An 18096-nucleotide genomic window follows, 5' to 3' on the forward strand; every position below is an offset into this window, starting at 1 on the left:
GTCCCCTGAGTCATCAGTTTCCCTCTCACTCGTGGCTCATCCTCTCCTCCACACACACCTGCTGTTGTATCTCCAGTCAAAAAATATATACAATTAAACTAACATGAACCCCTCCCATAAAATCTACCACTGGAACCATGTCTTCCTCCTCTACTGCCCTGTGTCAATTACACTCCTCAGGTAGCAGATCCTCACTGAGTCCCTTCTCTCACCTACTGGACTGTCATTTTATTTTTGCAAGTAAACATATGCACATAGTTTTAAAAGTCCACACCTCTACAAGACTTGTTAGGTCTCTATCTTCCATGGTCTCCACTTCCCTGAATCTCAGTGACAAGCTGTTTTATTTCTTTTAACTGATTCACTAGTTGTTACATCTGTGCCTGCAAATCTCATTCTAATTCTTTGGTTTTTTACTTTTATTTCTCATCTTTAGTGATTTGGCTCTCCTTTTACCCAACCTCATCTTTCCAACATAATAATATTATAATTTTGATGATCTCAGTGTGTGCCGGGGACCAGCCTCCGGCAAAACGTCGTGTCAGGGTTCCTGAAAGGATGAGACGGCGTCGGCGAAAACGAAAGATCTGAAACTTAAGAGCTGAGGGGAGGGAAATGAGGTAGAATGAGGAGACACTGACACTTGGTGAGGTGCTAGTATCTTCTGCTGAGAGACTCAGCAGGTCTTTTTTTATTCATTATTAGTAATAATAATAAGGAAATACATTATCATGTGTAAAGCAAAAACAATTAGTATGTTTCCCATAGACTACTGGCCCTACAGGTCTCAGCTAGACAGCAGCTTTCAAGGTTAACAGATAATAAACCAAACCTAACATTAAAGCTACTTATTTTTTCATTCAGACAATTATTTAAAACAGTGAATAACCGCCAGTGCATCCCTATCAGCTAAAGCCTAAGCATCAAAGGACTATTCTATTCACATGACCTTCAGCCGGAGACCAGCTGCAGTTCAGCTATCAGAACTTTTTCTACCTAGAAATTCCTTAACTCAAATAGCTTCATATTAAAAACTTTCCCAAGAAACTTCAAGAGAAAACAAAATAGAAGGACCTACTACAATTGTTGTGCTGAATTGCTTGTCAGGCATGCACAACAAACCATCTCCCATTGTCAAGTGGGCCAAACTGCCCAACAACTAATTTCTAAACAGACAATTTTCCATGCTATTTACTTACAGTATGCTGATACATATAATTTATTGCCTAATATACTTTCTGATAAATTTTTCTCTCTCTCTATGACCAAGAACAAAAAGCAAAGGGATGCCAGATCTTCAGCCCCACGGTGTGAGGCCCTTTCTCTTAGCTGCTTGTCAGTATCCTATCTGGCTGGGGCAACAAGACCTCCTGCAGCAAGTGTGCATGTCTGCATTCTTTTTTTCAGATCACATTTAATTTCTGATGATTTAATTTCATCATCAGAAATGGACCATCAGGGCCACCCTGGTGGTGCAAGGGGTTAAGCACAGCACATGAAGCTATCCGCAGCCTCTGCAACACAAGTTTGATTCCCGGCCGTCAGGGAGCTACCCACATGGCACAGCAGACCTCTCCTGTCTCTCCTGCTGATCCCCTCAGCAGTGTATTTCAGTAGATCTGCTGTTCTGTTCCGTACTCTATCTCTGGTGAATCCTCTCACTCCCCTCCCCCACACCTCTGGCCTGTACCCCAATTCTTGTATGCATAAATAAATAAATAAATCTAAAAAAAATGGGCCATCATTTAAACAAAACTGAGAATACCTCTCAGTCATCAGAGGAGGAAAGCATTTTCAGACCAAGAGAATAAAAAACACTGTCAGCTCTTGTTAACAATGAGAAACAGCAAATATTGACTGGAATGAAGCCACAACTTTGGTGATGACCCATCATCACTGTCAACCTTCCCCAGGCAGGTCCAGCATCTGCGCCCAGAGGAGAAGGGCTGCACAGGGGGTAGCAAGAGGGAGGGAGCAGGACGTGGACAGAGACCACCCTGTCCAGCATGAAGGGCTGTGGGGTCCTGGCCAGGGAGGCTCAGGAAAGCAGGGAGCATCTCCTCAAGCCTGAGAGAAAGAATCTGGACACAAAGTAAACCCAGTTTCTGATGACATAGAGCACATGTAAGTCACTTTTTTTTTTTAAGAGTTGATAGCAGTTGGATTTTTTTTTAAGATTTATTTATTTATTTGTACAAGCAGTGGGTACAGTCAGAAGCGTGGGAGGGTGGGAGAATTCACCAGAGCCAGAGTGGGGAATGGAACAGGCAGACTGATGAAATACACTGCTGAGGGGAGCAGCCAGTGTGGCAGGAGAGGTCTGTGCGCCATGCGGGGCCCTCACCGGTGGCTGGGGATGGAACCGGTGCTGCAGAGGCTGCGGGCAGCTTCACAATCCAGTGCTCAACCGCTACACTGCACCACCTGGGAGGCCCTGTAAGTCATTTCTGCCACAATCCAAAGTACCATGTCCCAAGGAAACTAATTTGTATGAAGTGAGACTATTTTTTCTTTTAAGGATACATCTTTACTTGAAGGAATGGATGACAAAAAATAAAACACTGTTATGTACATCTGGTGAACTTGTACGCACTTTCTAGGAAATGAACATGCCAGTCCCTTTAAGAAAATCTACTGGGTCTGCCCCCCTCCCAGGTGGCGCAGAGGTTGAGCGCTGGGCTGCAGGGCTGCCCATGGCCTCTGAAATGCCTGTTCTTCGATCCCCCTGATCCCAGCTGCCAGGCAAGGGTTCCACATGGCGCACAGACCTCTCCTGCCCCCAGCTGCTCCCCTCAGCAGTGTATTCTGTCACTCTGCCTGTTCTGCTCCCCTCTCTGGCTCTGGTGAGTTCTCTCACCCTCCCGTACTTCTGACTGTGCCCAGTGCTTGTATAAATAAATTAAATATTTAAAAAAAAAAAGAAAGAAAAAAGAAAATCTGCTAACAGTTGGCCACTAAGAGTAATTAATTGTCTTATAACATGCAAACTCTGGGGGGAAAACAGATAATGGAAAATTACTATAAACTTGACAACTCCCACTAACTTTTCTTTTGGAATCTTTGAAACATAAAACAAGCATGATTTTTAAAGTTTGATTCTAGAAAAATTAACACTAGTGATCATATATAACCTAGTGAAACAATGCATTATTTTTAAAAATCATATCTTATTGAAGATCCATTAATATGTAAGAGAGGCCTATGGAATTAATGTAACAGAATAGAAAATATTCAATGATAGTATTTCAGATTTTACATTGCAAATAACATTTGAATAACTACTGCAGGAATAGTTTCCATTTTTTATAAAAGTGGTAATGTAACCAGTGGTTGAAGACAAACACTGTTACAGATGTTGCCCCCTGAAGTGGGGTTGCTGGTGAGGAAGGATAGCGCTGGGGAAAATGGGAACAAAGTATCACATTTGGGGAGGAGACTCTGATAAGCAATATAAGGGACTGCAGCGGCAGCCCCCAGCATTCAGCATTTGGATTCTGCATTTTCACATCTTCAGCGATTCTGTGCCTGGCAGAGAAGGCAAAGTCCTGAAGCAGGCGCCTCACGGAACTGTGAGGGTCATTGGCCGCTGCAGCTGCAGCTGCTGTTTTGAGTCTCTTGTCTGGTGCCACTTTGGGGCATCTCAGCAGCTCCAGGGAGCATCTCCTGTTGCCTTCTAGAGTTGGAACCTGGCCTATATATAGTCTGCCTGCCAGCTCCAGGTCGACAGTGGCGGGAAGAGGCCACTGTTGCAGTGTTTGTGTTTAGGACTTTAAAACACTGGATACTGCTTCAGGTGAGACAAATGGTCATTTTTGGCCTTAGTAACTCTGTTTTTCCCTGGTTTGTTAAATAAGTCCCATCATTGTTCTCTGAACCTGAGTAGTCTTGCAATTGTGCTCATGGGTGAAGAACTCAGTGACTGATAATCTATTTGGGCTGGGCCTCCCCTGGTGGCAAAGCGGTTGTGCGCTGGGGTGCGAGGCCTTAGCAGAGTGGGTTCAATCCCTGGCTGATGGTGAGGGTCCTACATGGCGCCACAGACCTCTCCTGCCACACCCACTGCTCCCCTCAGCAGTGTATTTCGTCAGTCTGCCTGTTCTGTCCCTGCTCTGGCTCTGGTGAATTCTCTCACCCTCGGGTGCTTCTGACTGTACCCAGTGCTTGTATAAATAAATAAATAAATCTTAAAAAAAAAATTTTTTAAATCTATTTGGGCAGTGTCTTTGGCCACTTTTAGTGCCCCTTGCTACCCTCAATCAGTAACAAAGCTGAATGCTAACAATTATCTGAAAAGGGTATTAAAGTGCTATTCCTACATATTTCTGCGGGGCCAAATATTTTTTCATTGACCAATCAAAACAACAGACTAAATGCAAAAGAAAATATGGCAATCCATGTTCTTCTCATGAGACAGAAACACTTGCAAAAATATAAAATGTAAAATTTTACACTCTTTCATTAACCTGATTATTTTCAGATATAGCTATTTTTCTTTAAAACATTGTTAACCTGCAGTGGGTTAGTAATATTATTCTAAATGATGTAAAAATCTTTAAAATGTTTTTATTCCTTGTGTGGTAAATATTGATAGCTACAATATAACCTTATAAACTTATACTGGGGTCCTTGCTAATGTGTAGGAATACAGCCATCCTGAAATGAAAATGTTTGAGAATTGGTGTTTCAGTCCTGGGCCTGGACTCTGCAGCCCGTGTGACGGGGTGATGAAGCAGGAGAGGAGGGGCGGGCAGAGCGCCAGGGGTGTGGCTCTCGGGGTTTCCGAGCCCAGGGCTATGTCTGGGGCCAGAAGGTTACAGTTGGGGGTTCCCCATCTTTCTCTCATAGCCTGTGTGGGGTTCTCCTTCCGGACACTGGAGATTCAGCCCAGTTCTCACTCCCCATGGCCGGGAGGTTTCCAGAGCAGCCCAATCCGCGTCTCCGGGCTCCCACCAGCCCGCTAGTCTCAGAGTCCCCCCAGCCCCGGTAGATGCCGAGCACGAAGCCCCCACTCCTCCTGCTGCTGCTGCTCCTGGGGACCCTGATCCTGAAGGACACCTAGGCCGGTGAGTGGGGCGCTGGAGGGAAACCGTAGCTCTGGAGGTGGGGCAAGGAGATCCCGGACCGGGTCAGGGAAAGGCGCGATCAGCCGCCAGTAACCCTGTTGAGGTCCCTGGGCCCCTCCCTGTCCCTCTAACCCCCGCCTCTACTTTCCCCCAGATTCCCCGCCCTTCTCGTCCCGCCGCCCCTTAACTCTCTGGGGAGCCCCTTCGCCCCTCCCCTCCCGCCCCGTCTCCCCAGCCCGGGTCTCCCCTCCCGCCCCCAGGCTCCCACTCCCTGAGGACTTTCTACACCACAATGTCCCGGCCCGGCCCCGGGGAGCCCCGCTTCATCGCCGTGGGGTACGTGGACGACACGCAGTTCGGGCAGTTCGACAGCGACTCCCCGGGCCAGAGTGCGGAGCCGCGGGCGCCCCGGGGTGGGGGCGGGAGGGGCCGGAGCACTGGGAGCGGGCGACGCGGACCTTGAACTACAAGGCACAGTTGAGCCTTGGAAGCCTGCGCGGCTGCTACAACCAGAGCGCGGCCGGTGAGCGGGGCGGGCCCGGGGCGCTCACGACCCCACCCCAGACTCGGGGTCCGTCCTTGTGTCTCGCTAAGTCTGGTGGATCCGCCCAGACCCTTGACCCAGAAAGAGCCCGCGGGACTTTCTTTCCTGCGGTTTCAGGTTCGGTTTCGGTTTGGGGCGGGGCACCGGGGAAGGGGGGAAGCGGTGATCGTGGGGTGGGTCTCACACCCTCCAGAGGATGTCTGGCTGCGACGTGGGGCCCGACGGGCGCCTCCTCCGCGGGTACAGTCAGGTCGCCTACGATGGCTCCGATTACAGGGCCCTGAACGGGGACCTGCGCTCCTGGACCGCGGCGGACACGGCCGCTGAGATCACCCGGCGCGAGTGGGAGGCGGCCGGAGAGGCGGAGCGCCAGAGGAACTACCTGGAGGGAACGTGCGTGGAGTTGCTGCGCAGACACCTGGTGAATGGAAAGAAGCTGCAGTGCGCAGCAGCTAAGAGGGACTGCAGGCCTCCTACCTCCCCCCTGGCTCACTTGACTCCTGTCACAGAGCTGGTGGAGACCAGGTCTGGGGGGGGGAAGGAACCTTCCAGGAGTGGGCAGCTGTGGAGGTGCCTTCTGGAGAGGAGCAGAGATACACGTGCCGTGTGCAGCATGAGGGGCTGCTGGAGCCCCGAGTCCTGAGATGGGGACGTGGGCACAGAGGCTCTGCTCAGGATCCCTTCTGGAGAACTTCAAAGAGTCAGGTTGGAGAACTGGGTTCAGAGTCTCCCCTTCCTTTCCCTATGCACCTCCTCAGTGTTCTGTCCCCACCATTGGCATCATTGCTGGCCTGGTTGTCCTTGGAGCTGTGCTCACGGGAGCTGCAATGGCTGCAGCTGTGATGTGGAGGAAGAAGTTCAGGTGGGGAAGGGAGTGGGGGATCTTGTCCACTGGGGGCTTTCAAGTCCCGGGGAGAATTTTCCCTGCCTGGTTAGTGGAAAATACCATCCATGTATGTATGTGTTGCCCAGTGTGAAGCTGATTGCTATCCCTGCTCTCCTTTGTAAAACACTTAGGAAAGTAAATCACAAATTGTTCACCTTCATAATTTTGGTGATGGGACCTGACTCCCTGCGATTGTCAGACTCCTTTCTTCATATCTCCTGGTCCTGCTCTTGGTCTTCAGTCACAGTTCTGGAAACTCCCCTGTGGTCCAGGATTCAGGGCTTCCTTTAGGACTTCATGGCCTGACTCATCTCTGGTCTCACATGGAGTTTCTTCCCAAAGGTGAAAAGGAGGAAGCTACACTCAGTCTGCAGGTAAGTGTGGATCAGGGGTTTGGTCCCTGAGCCCCTGGGGACAGTGTAGATGGAGCCCCTGGGGGAGTCACCCACATCAATCCTCCTGTGGTCTCATCTCTGTGGCTCTAACCAGGTTCTGTTTTGTTCTCCCCCAGGCAGCAACAGTGCCCAGAACTCTGATGTCACAGCTGCTAAAGGTGAGACCCTGGAGGCCTGCAGTGGGAGGGACTGGGGCTGAGAAGATGGGACCAGGTTATGGGGAAGTTGTCAGGGGGACATGCTGAGGATGCGGTGGACTATAGAGAATGTCGACACTTACATGATTCCCTGACTTTGTTCCTGATTATTTTCCTTCACAGTGTGAGCCTTCTCACCCCCACTTTGTGACTTCAAGATCCCTCCGGTCTCTCTTGTTGCAGAGGGCATCCTCATGTATCTGGGGTCACATAAGCATAATGTGGGGAGGTAAGGAGATTGGCCTGGCCCTGCCCACCAGGCCCCTCCCGACACTCACCTGTGTCTCTCCCTGATGACTTTCCTGCTCCAGCAGAGGCGGCCGAGGCTTTCTCTACTCATCTTTGTGTTTTTCCTGAAGAATAACATCTACTTCCCTGATGAAATAATAATCCAGGTTTGAAATTATTTTTTTCTAATCTTGTCATGCTGGTTTGATGGGTAACCAAAAAAGGTTCTTAGTAAATCGGTTCTAGAATCCATGTTTACTGTGCTGAGTCTGTGCAGGTAGGGGCAGGAGAGACTGTGAGGAGCCGAGGGGGATGTGTCTAGTCAGTGCTCAGTGCATTGTGGGCTTTCTGTGGTCACTGTTCAAAACTGGTCATCTCTGTGCTCCTTTGTCCTTGTCCTTCAGTAGCACCTGTCCTAGCAGGACCTTTGATCACAGGGACTCAGACAAGACCTGGGCCTGTCCTGTCTCCAGGAACATGCATCGCCAGGTCAGCCTAAGCTCACATCAGGGCTGGGCCCTCAGTCTTCACAATTTGCATGTTTACACTTTGCTTCTTTGGTTTTTATTGCTTCATGCCTGTTCATTTTCATGTTTAGACACCAGGCGCCATGTCCTCCGGGTGTCCCTGTCTCTGACAGTGCCTAAGGCATCTGTCATTGTTCCCACAAAGCTCAGGGCAGCCCCTGCTCACAGTAGTGTTTGGTGTTAGAGACTAATTTTCAGACTCATTAGATTTTGGCCTCATTTCAGGACCGTTTTCTGGATTATTTCTGTTTTTTCCAGATCTTTTCCTTTAAAGATTTATTTATGCATACAAGAACTGGGGTGTAAGCCAGAGGTGCAGGGGAGTGAGAGGATTCACCAGAGACAAAGGGAGCAGAACAGGTAGATCTACTGAAACACACGGCTGAGGGGTGCAGCAGGCAAGGCAGGAGAGGTCTGCTGTGCCATGTGGGTCAGCTCCCTGGCCAGATTCTAGAACACTGTTCTGGCCAGATAGAACTCGTGCTTACAGTGGCTGTTGATAGCTTGATAGTGCTATCTTTAACTCCTGCTCCACCAGGGAGGCCCTCTTTTCTACATCTTTTTAAAAGACCAAATTCTGATATTAGTGGAGGATAAGATTAGATAGTTTCTCATCTTAGACAAGCTCATGTTGCATTTCTAGTTTTTTCTGTAGGTTCTCCCTCTAGCCCTGCCCTGAAGTGTAGCAACCCCACTGCTGCTTTGATCCAAACCCAGGGTTTGATAAAATAGCATCATAGGAACATTCACAGTGGCTGAAAAATGGTACCCATAAACTTAGGACCCCCTTTTCTGAAGTGATAAATGTGCTCTTGTGCTGGGGTGTGCAGGAGGGTTGATTGGGGAGGGTGCAGCACTTGGGACAGCAGCGGGAGGTGGGGGGCACTGCTGTCACTGTGAGTGGAGGTGTGTGTAGCATGTAACCTAAGGCCACGTTTTTAAAGACACTGTCTCTAGAACATGGAGGTGCTCTACACTGATCATTCATGAACTGATAATTGTTGTGTGTGGCATATGAGTGACAGGCTATTTTTGCATCTAGGAAAACTCAATGAACTAAAAATAGGCCCAACTTGCTGGCCTGGTGAGAATGTGTCCTAGTGGGAAGGGGACACTGGAGACTGTGACAGTAAATAAGGGACATGTCTGGCTACAAGTGGGAAAGGGGTGAAGGAAGATGACCCAGAGTCAGTGTGTGGGGACAGGATGGCTGTCTTCCCAGCATGGTCAGTGTGGGCCTCACTAAGGTGACCTTTGAGAAAAAGTTTGATGGACATGTTGCCCACAAGGATGTCCAGGGAAGTTCTGTCCAGGCAGGACAACCTTCAGTGCAGATGTATGAGGCAGGAATGAGCCTGTGTGGCTGAGATGAGCAAGGAGGCTGCCTGGCTGGCTGGAGCAGAGGGCTACTGAGATGAGTTCTGTGTGCACCCAGATCATTCAGGCCTTCAGGATGTTGAGAGGGCTTAACTTTCTGAGTAAAATGTGGGTTGACAAGACCTTTCTGAACAGAGATGTGGGACTTCTCTTTAGAAGACTGTCTGGCTGCTCTGCAGAATCCAAGGGTGAGAGGTGGAAAGATAAATGTGAGAAACCAGTGCAGGCTCCAGGACAGACAGGTTGGTGCCTTTGTTGGGGCAGGGGGAGGTGAGCAGGAAAACAATAGGAAGTGATTGGATCTCTGTATATTTAGAAATGGACTTTACAGTGTTTCCTACGGCTGGGTTGTAAGAAAGGGGTCAAAGATGACACCCAGTATTTCATAATATGCAGGCAGAGCTGGAGCCTGCAGTGACATGGGGAAGCCTCCAGAAGAGCCATATCTGAGGAAATGGCATCCTATTCAATTTAGGAAAGTTGAAGCTGAGATTTATGGAAATACAATGATGGTGGCAATTGGACAAACAAGTCTAGAGCACAGGTGAAATGTCTGAGCTGGAAATAGATCTGGGAGGTGATGTGATGTAAATAATACTTTAAGTCTTCAGTATGGAATGGTCCCCTAGAGAGTGATGACTAAAGAGAAAGGAGCAGAACCAAGCTCTGCCCCCCCCTCCCATGTTGGGCCATATAAGCAGAGGCTCGCAGAGCTGACTGTTAACATGTGAAGGCATGGAGACCAGGGAGCCCCCACTTCAGTGAGCTCAGGAGTGATGATCAGGAGCACCCAGATGCTCATAAAGACTCAAAGTCGAGAATAGAACCTAAGATTCTATTATTCAGCCCCTCCCCTCACCCTAGGGATGGTGAATTTAGAGTTGACTCCCAGGAGGAAGCACTTCATCCCTGGAGGCAGGAACAAGTAACAGCAACTCTGGAGTCCAATGTTCCAGCCAAAGAGATTAAGGGAAACTGTTGTGGGGACCCACCCAGAACCTGGGAGGCAGCTGTTACGACCTGGACACCTGGCTCTTCCCTGAGGCCTGTACACATACTCACTCACTTGGAAGTTTAAGGACCCCTAACATGACAGTGGACCTGTCCTGCCGCTGGGGGCCCAGGGAGCCTGGGGAGGGCCTGGCTGAGCAGGAGAAAGGGCAGCTCTGGGCTCCTGTGCTCAGCCCTGTGGCCACACGGGGGCGCTGCCGCGCTGTTCCGGATTCTGGTGGAGCCTCCAGGACGGGGCCGGGGCTGAGGTGGGCAGAGTTGGGGGTCCTGGAGGGCGGTGTCCTGGGGGTGAGATGCTCTGTGAGGAAGCAAGGCTCAGAGGAGAGGAGACTCCGGAGCCTGCCCTGGGTGTGAGGTTTCCAGCTTTTCTCCCCAGGACCCCTCTCTCCAGTCCCTTGATAGCAGTATTTGGGAAAATTGAAGCCTCATTTTTTCCTTCTAACCTGTAACTTTTTTGAGGGCTATTTTTTAGAATAGCATGTTTATAAATACTGTTAGATTTACAGAAGAGTTGCAATGGTAAAAGTAGTTTCTATATAGCCCACATCATTTCCAAGCTGCTAACATCTCAGATGACTACAGTCATTTGTACAGTTAAGGAAGCAATACTGATGCACTTATGCTAAACTCCGCACTTTATTTGGGTTTCATTAATTCTTTCTAATATCCTCGTTATGTTCCGACATCCCACCCAGGACACCACAGGAAGCCCCGACCATGTGTGCCTAAGGCGCCTCTGGCTGACGGTTTCTCAGACTTTCCTGCTTTGATGGCACTGAGCTGCTCAGGAATAATGGCCTCGGTTTGAGGTCTTCTGTGATGGATGATGGGTTTGGGGGGAAAAAAGACCACAGCGGTTAAGTGCTGTTCTCCCTTCACACATCAACTGTACAAATACCCACTTCTACTTTTCATTTATTTAGTTGCTGTTGCCTTTGGAAGGAAGGCACTATGGGCAGCTCACACTTAACGTGTGTTCTGCTATAAGCATTTACTTCCATGCAGGCTTTTTTGTTTTTTTACAAATCTAAGTTTTCAAATTAGTTGGGTAAATAGGACAGTGATCACCAGGTTGTATGCTCAGTCTGTGTTTGGTTTTTAAAGAAACTGTCAAAGGCCACCCTGGTGGCGCAGGGGTTAAAGTCTTAGTACTGTCGCCAGTCACTGTGGCCCAAGTTAGATCCCTGGCCAGGGAACTAACTCACAGATAGCCTGGCAGACCACTCCTGTGTTGCCCCCTGCTCCCCTCATCAGTGTATTTCAGTAGATCTGCCTGTTCTGCTCCCCACTCTGTCTCTGGTGAATCCCTACACACACACACACACACACACACACACACACACGCACGTGCACGCGCACGCGCACACACACACACACCCCACTCCTGTGTTGCCCACTGCTCCCCTCATCAGTGTATTTCAGTAGATCCACCTGTTCTGCTCCCCACTCTGTGTCTGGTGAATCCTTCACACCCACACCCACACCACACACCCCCCCCAACATACTTGCAGTTCTTGTATGCATAAATCTTAAAAAAACATTAAGGGCCTCCCCGGTGGCGCAGCGGTTGAGCGCTGGGTTGCGAAGGTGCCCGCGGCCTCTGCGGCGCCGGTTCGATCCCCGCCTGCTCCCCGGCCACTGGAGGAGGGTCCCACATGGCGCGCAGACCTCTCCTGCCGCCCGCTGCTCCCCTCAGCAGTGTACTTCGGTCCTTCTGCCTGCTCAGCTCCCCGCTCTGGCTCTGGTGAATTCTCTCACCCTCCCGCGCTTCTGACTGTACCCAGTGCATGTATAAACAAGCAAACAAACAAACAAATAAATAAATGCCTCTATTAAAAAAAAACAAACATTAAACTGTCCAATATCTCCCCTAGTGACACTGCCATTTTTTGAAATTTATTTTTTCAGCAGGAATATAAGGTACCCCCATCAGGTGTTACCACCATGCTGCATCCACCAACTCACCCACATTCTACCACCACAGACCATTGTGCTTCTTTCCCTCTTTCTCTTCCTGCCCCAGCCTCTCCCCGCCTGTTGTGTCAGTTCTGTAGTCAGCTCTCAAGGGTTAGTTTTTCAGCTTATATTTATCTATTAGCTACTTTATATTCCACATATTAGTGACACCATTCTGCATTTATGTCTGACTGTGCCATCTCATATCGTACCAGCAGTGAATGAGGGGTCCTGTTGCTGAGTCAGCACTTGGTATTACCCTCTTTTTTTATTTTTGCCTTCTGTTAAGTGCATAATGGTATATCAGAGCACTTTTTAATGTCTTTTCCTAATAATGGGAAATCATTGAATGAGAATCATTCATATAGTTATTTGGCACCTATATCTCTTCGTGGGTGAAGTCTTTTGTTCATTTTTAAATCGGCTTATTTCTTATTGTTGAGTTGTAAGCGTTCATTTATAAATTCTAGATACAAGTCCTTTATCAGATACATGATTTGATTTTCAAATCTTTTCTCCCACTCTGTCTTAAATTCTGTATTTATGACAGTAGACACTAATGACTACATACAAGCAAATGACCTGGCTCACAGGAGAGTAAGAGGGTGATGGGGGGGGTGGATGTTTATCTATGTAAAATTTTCTTGTGTGTGTGGGTATACAGGGCTCCTTTCAAGTTAGACAAGGGCAGAACACTTGATTGCACTAGGACAAAAGATACACATCTGAGGTATGACCAGGAGAGCCTTGTTAATAAGATTGGAGCCATGGGTGGGAGTCAGGTGTGTATCATTGGACTCCCCCTCCCTAAAGCCCAAAATCCAGTGTTCAGTTTGACCCACCCTTCTCTGTCAATGAAAAGACCAGGACCTTGCTCTTGAGCAGCATCCTGCATCCTATAGCCTGTTCCACCACTCCTGTTTCATCATTGTGATATTGTTGATGCAACATTTGTGCATGAAATAATACTTTCAAAACTAGATCCTACTAAAATTAGATAAAGATTTCTTAGAGACTATACCAAAAGCATGACCTGCAAATGAAGAAATGAACTGACACTTCATCAAAGAAACTATATGAATTGTAACTTAGCACACAACACAGAACAACAAAAAACAAAAAGGAAACGGACAATACCAAGTGCTGGCCCAGATGCTAAGCCACTAGAACTGCCACACTCTGCTGAAAGGAATCCAAAGGTCACAGACACTTCAGAGCAGTGGAGCAGTTTCTTACAAAGTAAACATACACTTACCATGTAGCCTGGCAAGCCCACGGCTAGGTATTTCTCCAGAGAACTAAAAACTTGTATTTATCCCAAAAGTTGTAAACAATGACTTTATTCATCACAGCCCCAAACTGGAAACCACCCAAACATTCCCCCAGCAATGAGCACTGCGGTGGAGCCAGCAGTGGACACCCCCCAGCAATGACAGGAGTGAATATGCATGCATGCAACACGAAGGGCCTCAGTTACATGATGCTAAGTGACACTCCTGGGGGAGTCTCAAAAAATTTTTCCTGATAAGTGAATGGCATAAATAAGCAAAACACAACATGAAAACAAGATTATTCTACGAAATACAGTCAGTTTTAATGAGTGACTCACCTTTGTTAGTCAGTAGATAGGGCCAGTGACTGTAACTCCAAATAACAGACTTAAACAAGCAGGACACCTACTGCTCTGACACGTGATGGCCTCTTGTAGGTGATCCGGGACTGAAGTGCTTCCAGCAACGTGGGCCCTCCAGTGTCCTATGCTGGAATCGCTCCGGCAGTGCTTCCTAAACTTTGCTACACATTAGAATCACTTGGAGATTTTTTCAAACACTGATATCTATACCTGCTACTCTCATAATTCTTAGTGGGCCTACCATGTAACCTAGGCACCAGGATTTTTTAAAGTTCCCTAGGTCATTCTAATGTGCAGCAAAGTTTGGGAATTACTGCCCTAAGGAACTGCTGATAGCCCCATGGTCCAAGATGACTTAACAAAACACATGCGTTCCAAACGGGGGGACAGAGGATGGGGGTATGATTATAAGCTACACACATAATTTCTGCTCACATCTCATTGACCCAATAACATAGTCCTATCAGGTTGCAGGAATGCTAAAAAAGATAATCTATTTCAGCCAGTCATGTGCCCAGCTACAAATATTTTCTTAAAGGAGAACAGAGCCTCCCTGATGGCTCAAGGGGTTAAGCAAAGCATTATGAAGCAATCCGAAGCCTCTACAGTATGAATTTGATCCCCGGCCGGCCAGGCAGCTACCCACATGGTACGACAGACCTCTCCTGACTCACCTGCTGCTCTCCTCAGCAGTGTATTTCGTCAGTCTGCCTGTTCTGTTTCCCACTCTGTCTCTGGTGAATCCTGCACCTCTGGCCTGTACCCCAGCTCTTGTATGCATAAATCTTTTTAAAAATAATTTTTAAAAAATTAAAAAATTAAAATTAAATTAAAAATCTTAAAAAAAAAGAGAGAGATAACCAGCAAACTCTCCCACCAAACAGCAGCAGTCCAATCTGGCAGAAGTGAAAGTGCCAATCCAGAACTTGAAAGCGAAACTCCCAAGAGGCCATCTGACTTGCTAGTATCTTCCATCACCAAATAGATGAAGTTGGAGATTGCAGTGAATCATATGCCAGAGGGAGGCCGACATATGTTTGAGGAAGTATGTATCAGAATGTCTGCCCCAGAAAATTGCTGGATTTTCCACCTGAGTAATATGTTAGAGCAGTATATGTTCAAATGCCCAAAGGCAGGCAGCAACATCACAAATCCAAGTACACCATCCATTGACTAAATCCAGTGAAGCATTCTCAGCACAATAAGGAAAAACTCCAAAGAGAGGGGGCTTCCTCTAAAATCCTCCAAATATTTCACCTTGTGCCTGGACATACCTTGTTAAACTCTGGGTTGTCGGAAGTCATGACATATTTTTTCTGCTTTTCAAATGTCATTTGTTTATATTAAGAACAAAGATCAGGGGCCTCCCTGGTGGTACAAGGATTGAAGTCTCAGCACTATGAAGCTATCAGCAGCCACTGCAGCATGAGTTTGATCGCTGCCCAGGGAGCTAATCCACATGACACAGCAGACCTCTCCTGTCTCGCCTGGTACTCCCCTAGCAGTGTATTTCAGTTGATCTGCCTGTTCTGCTCCCCACTGTCTCTGGTGAATGCTCTCACCTCCCCCACCCGCCACCCCTCTGGCCTGTACCCCAGCCCTTACATGCATAAATCTTTAGGGAAAAAAAAAGAACAAAGATCAATGATATATTGCCCACTTTGTTCAAAAACCTTTTGCCATCTTTCAGTGAGCTTCAAAATTCCTCGTTCATAGAAGGATCCATCTTTACTAGTGAAAAACTGAACAAGGTGCTGATTTACAGCCTCATCTGAATTGAATATTATACCACGCAAGTTTTGAAGAGAGTGAAACAAGTGGAAGTGTGAAGGCGCAAGTTTAGGCGGGTATGGTGGATGCCGCAACACATCCCATCCAAGCTCCAGTAATTTCTGATGGGTGATCAAACTTGTGTGTGGTCTCACATTGTGATGGAACACTACTCCTTTACCATTAACAAGCTCTGGAAGTTTCTGGATGATGGATTCATTCAAGCCATCCAATTGCCGACACTACACATTCGAATTGATTGTTTATTTCCTTGGCAGGAACTCAAAAAAACATGACACATTTAAAATCCCACCACACTGAGAGCATAGTCTTCCTCTGACGAATGACTGCTTTTGATGTCATTTGAGGTGAACTATCAAGTTGGGACCAAGACTGTGCACCTCATTATACACAATCCACTTCTCATCACCAGTTTTCAGTTGCTTCAAAAAGGATTGTTTTCTTCACGTTTAATGAGCTACTGCAGCTGTTTATATGTGCCATCAAATGAACTTCTTTAAGTTCGTGAGGAACCCAAAAATCAAGCCTGCATCTATATCCCAGCTTTTCCAGGTGGTCGTGAACACTTGAATGATGGATGTTCAATGTTTCTGCAATCTCTCAATTCGATCGATGCCTTTATTTTGTCGTCATCAACCTCTCTGACCAAGGAGCGTTGTTGAGATCAAAATCACCAGCATGGAATCTCATGAACCATCGCTAGCACTGACGCTGTTGTAGAGCACTGTACCAGTAAACTTTTTTTTTAAAGATTTATTTATTTATTTATACAAGAACCGGGGTACAGGTCAGATGTGCAGGAGGGTGAGAGGATTCACCAGAGACAGCGGGGAACAGAACAGGCAGACTGACAAAAAATACACTGTTGAGGGGAGCAGCGGGCGTGACAGGAGAGGTCTGCCACGCCATGTGGGACACTTGCCTGCCGGCTGGGATGGAACCAGCGCTATAGAGGCTGCGGACAGCTTTATAGGCTGTACTCAACCGCCTGCACCACCAGGGGAGGCCCTGTACCCATAAATTTATGCAACTTTTCACAAGCTTGATGTGTGTTCTTCCCGTTATGGAAGTAAAACAGTAAAACATGGTGAAAATGCAGAGTTTGGTCTTCCATCAACTTGTTGTAAAATCTCCAAAACTAACCAAATCGCTCAATTTATTTTAGAATGAAGCTAGAACTGCCAACTGTCAAGTGACTAGCAATAACGTAGATGTAAATGACCCTAGTACTTCCGAACATGCCATCTGTTGCAAAAATGCGTCATGACTTTTCCAACAACCCAATAATTGCAGAGGCTCTTTGATCCAGATTAGTTTGGTTCTGCCTTTGCCTTCAAACTTTTTTCCAGCAGATATGCAGACACTATCAAATTGCAATTTTGTCATGGCTTCTTGGATGTTGCAGTTAGTCTGAATAAAATAAAAAGCAAATATATGAAGTGACAGTATAATTCAACTTTCACATTATAATAATACCTAGCATTAACCTAGCTATTCCTTTACAGAAAATAATCCTTATGACACTCTAGTATTACATACTGTTTACAGCTGAAAAATACTGAGGTTTAGAAAAAATTACGTAGTTTCTTTAAAAATCTCACAAATAGTAAATGGTAGGAGTTCTGGATTTGAATATCTAGCTTTAGCTTCATATCTCTTATACTTCTCATTATACCATTGGAACAGCCCATATATCAATATATAGCTGTTGTGCTCTGCAGGATTTTTATGTCTAAGCTAGTTTCTGCTTCTATTCCACTTCCACCTTCCCAGTCACCCTGCTTCTTCCATAAGACACAGCCCTTGCCTGTCTGCTGGCCCCAACCCCATGCCCACATTACATAATGGAAGAGCAGAGGGGCCCTGCTGGCCCCCTTTTAACATCACCCTGGAGCCTAGGCCCATCCAGCCGCCCCTGTCACAGCCATACCAAGCCCTAGCTACTGCTGAGCGAATCTCACGTTTGGGGTCTCTGAATTTCTCATCTATAATTTTACTTATTAGTCTAATTCAGGCATTTCTTCTTTTCACACTGAGCTTCTGTTTCCTCACTGACATCTTTACATCCGATATCCATTTGGATAGCCATTACTAAATAAAACATACAAAATTGTACTTTTCACCATCTCACTCCCTATCCAAAAATCACCAGAAGACCCCTATTACCAATTCACATAGAAAATTTCAATGTTACTATGAGGAAACCACTCAGTATTTCCTTTGACACTGTTAAGCAGCATTGAGTTTGCTTGTATTAAAGGCCAGGTTGTGAAACAGTAAAGCCTAGTTCTAAGGCAACCAGCTGTCAGTAGCAGTGATGGAAAAAGGGAAGATTAAAAAAATCTTCTAAGAAACTTTTATTAAATATGTTTATTTGAATAAAATATAGGAAAGTACAAAAATCATAATAAATGCCCACAAAGCAAAACTGCACACATTTGTGCTACTACCGCTTAGATTAATAGAAGTGTAGGAAGAAGCAGTACCT

General features: G+C 46.9%; 1 long non-coding RNA gene and 1 pseudogene across 3 annotated transcripts; both read left to right on the forward strand.

The window, feature by feature from the left end:
* The first annotated feature begins 4987 nt into the window (after positions 1 to 4987).
* LOC129144631 (class I histocompatibility antigen, Gogo-OKO alpha chain-like) lies at positions 4988 to 6249 on the forward strand (annotated as a pseudogene).
* Positions 6250 to 7208: 959 nt separating this feature from the next.
* Positions 7209 to 17785, forward strand: LOC119251262 (uncharacterized). 3 transcript variants are annotated; one of them, XR_008553127.1, is made up of 3 exons: positions 7209 to 7802; positions 14702 to 14862; positions 15508 to 17785. It is a non-coding gene; the product is annotated as an uncharacterized LOC119251262 (long non-coding RNA). The 3 variants fall into 3 exon arrangements; XR_008553128.1 differs by having other exon boundaries at positions 7209 to 7480; positions 7718 to 7802; positions 14702 to 17785; XR_008553129.1 differs by having other exon boundaries at positions 7209 to 7480; positions 7721 to 7802; positions 14702 to 17785.
* Positions 17786 to 18096: the final 311 nt, after the last annotated feature.

This window comes from Talpa occidentalis, unplaced genomic scaffold (assembly GCF_014898055.3).
Source record: "Talpa occidentalis isolate TD23 unplaced genomic scaffold, MPIMG_talOcc4v2.1 talOcc4.2, whole genome shotgun sequence".
NCBI classification, from domain to species: domain Eukaryota; kingdom Metazoa; phylum Chordata; class Mammalia; order Eulipotyphla; family Talpidae; genus Talpa; species Talpa occidentalis.